This window comes from Phalacrocorax aristotelis, chromosome 2, assembly GCF_949628215.1.
Source record: "Phalacrocorax aristotelis chromosome 2, bGulAri2.1, whole genome shotgun sequence".
NCBI lineage: Eukaryota > Metazoa > Chordata > Aves > Suliformes > Phalacrocoracidae > Phalacrocorax > Phalacrocorax aristotelis.
Window position 1 is genome coordinate 1,871,683 of NC_134277.1, and position 2,500 is coordinate 1,874,182.

At 45.2% G+C, this 2,500-nt stretch overlaps 1 long non-coding RNA gene across 1 annotated transcript in view; it reads left to right on the forward strand.

Moving 5' to 3' along the window:
- Positions 1-2,500, forward strand: part of LOC142052305 (uncharacterized) — a 55,130-nt gene that overhangs the window by 6,583 nt on the left and 46,047 nt on the right. Inside the window, exon 3 of the long non-coding RNA XR_012658792.1 lies at positions 686-864. This is a non-coding gene — a long non-coding RNA (uncharacterized LOC142052305). The remainder of the gene's footprint in view (positions 1-685; positions 865-2,500) is intronic.

Here is a 2,500-nt window from a genome sequence, read left to right on the forward strand (position 1 = left end):
AAGGGAAAGGAAGGGAAGGGAAGGGAAGGGAGGTGGAAGGGAAGGGAAGAGAAGGGAAGGTGAAGGGAAGGGGAAGGGAAGGGAAGGGAAGGGAAGGGGGAAGGGAAGGGAAGGGAAGGGAAGGGAAGGGAAGCGGAAGGGAAGTGGAAGGGAAGGGAAGGGAAGGGAAGGCGAAGGGAAGGGAAGGGAAGGCAAAGGGAAGGGAAGGGAAGGCAAAGGGAAGGGAAGGGAAGGGGAAGGGAAGGGAAGGGAAGGGAAGGTGAAGGGAAGGGAAGGGAAGGCGGAGGGAAGGGAAAGGAAGGGAAGGGAAGGGATGGGAAGGGAAGGGAAGGGAGGTGGAAGGGAAGGGAAAAGAAGGGAATATGTAGGGAAGGGGAAGGGAAGGGAAGGGAAGGGAAGGGAAGGGAAGGGAAGGGAAGGTGAAGGGAAGGGAAGGGAAGGGAAGGCGAAGGGAAGGGAAGGGAAGGGAAGGGAAGGGTAGCGGAAAGGAAGGCGAAGGGAAGGGAAGGGAAGAGAAGGGAAGGTGAAGGGAAGGTGAAGGGAAGGCGAAGGGAAGGGAAGGGAAGGGGGAAGGGAAAGGGAAAGGTTAGGGGGAAAAAGGGGAAGAAACAGTTTTCAGGACTATATCCAATATTCTTGATGCTGATCATAATATTTCTTTATTGCTCTCTTGAAATCAACATAGACAATTACAACACTGGAGGCTTTGAAGGAAGTGCATGATATGACTGGGTTTGCTGTTGACACCTTGTTATTCATGATGGAAAATTCACAAAGGCTGGAGAAAGCTCCAACAAAGCTGAGAAGGATGTTACAACAGCACCTCACCAAGAACAATGTGCTTTGCTCAACACTGTAGTTATGGTAAGATTTATGGCTCCTACTCCAAGATTTTAGCTTTTTAGCAGATGAGTCAGGCAAAAAAACCCGTCTTGCTCACAGATGGTGAGCAGAATCATGGAGAAATTAAATGACTTGATGGGGTTATAAAAACAGACTGGTACAGAGCTGGAAATTAATCCCAAATCCCTTGAATCCTTGCCTGATGACTTAGAATGTGGTTGTCAATGAATTTTATCCCTGTGCAAGTAGAGTGTCAAGTTTAAGTATCTATCTGGATTCCTTCTTCCCACATCAAAGGGCAATTAGCAGCTGCAGATGTTTTGTTTCACTTAGCTCAGCAATCTCTCTTAAGGTGGGACTATCAAGATTGGACTGATGGTTCTTCAGTGACTGTTTACAAATAAGCCCTCAGAGATTTGAACAATACGATACACACAAAAAGGCACCTGTACGTTTGCCTTAGAGTGACTTCATGCCACCAGTGCAAGCTCTTTTTATATATCATACACTGTATGGGCACTGTTGGACAGCCAAACTGCCCATCCAAACACTGTGACAGCCTATTGCAGCTGAATTGTTAATGCCTTAATAGACACCTCAGGATGAGATTCCTCTCAGTTAACATTAGGTCACTATATGTTAAGCGTTCTGTATTTAATTCTAAACTCTTCCTCCCTTCCAAGCCTTTGCTAACTTTTTGGCCAAGCCTTCGCATTCATGCAGGCTCTCTTGAACCAGGATGGAAAGCTGGACCAGCATGAAACTAATTACGTTTTCTGTTGAGTTAGTTTTAACCCGAGAGTTTTCCTGAACCAGCCTATATGGTGGTCACAGGAATGCCTGTGGCATTACTTACTAAAATATGGCATGGGAGGTCAGAAATGAGCAGGCAGATGGGCAGAGGGAGGTGAGACCACCTCTTTGGCAGTAGTGCAATTTGTGCTTCAACATGTGGGGAGCAATAGCGGATGAAATCTCATGTTTGTGCTGATAAAATAAGTCTAAGTGCTTTGCAACTGGCAGAGAAAGTTAGGGATTGTGTTGCAGTCACAAGTGCAAATATTTGTATGATGTTCAGCCGAAAATTTTAACTGAAGAACAAATAAAAAATGTGTGTTACACTGAAGAGTATGGGGGATTTGTGTGTCCCTCGTCATCCCAACCTCCCCACTGTGAGCATCAAGTCACCAGAAAAAGAAGACCTTCCATTCCTCTCTGCTCTGAGACGCCAAAGCGGAAGGAGCTGTGGGGCTGGGTCTGTATCACTTGTATACAACCAGAATTATTTGCTGAATTCAGTTACTCATGTGTCAATTGTTAGAAGGCAGGGAAAGAGCACAGGAGTCAACCCTGCTTAATTGGAAGGCAAACATTATGTAGTGAGGAGGGAGAGGCGAGTTTCCTATAGAATTTTTGTAGGCCTTAAGCAAATGATTTATCTGAGTTCAGCTGTTGACAAGGTGAGCATCTAGTCATGCAGGTTCCTTTAACAGCTACCAGATGTACTAGAGTGCAATTTTCCCCAGGTATCTTATACACTTATTTTAACATGGGAAGATTTGCTTTTGGGATTGTTGACTTCTTTCTTAATTGATAGAGGTTATAACTTTATTAACACGTTTAACTTTGTGATGACTAGAGGTAGAGGAGATAAACT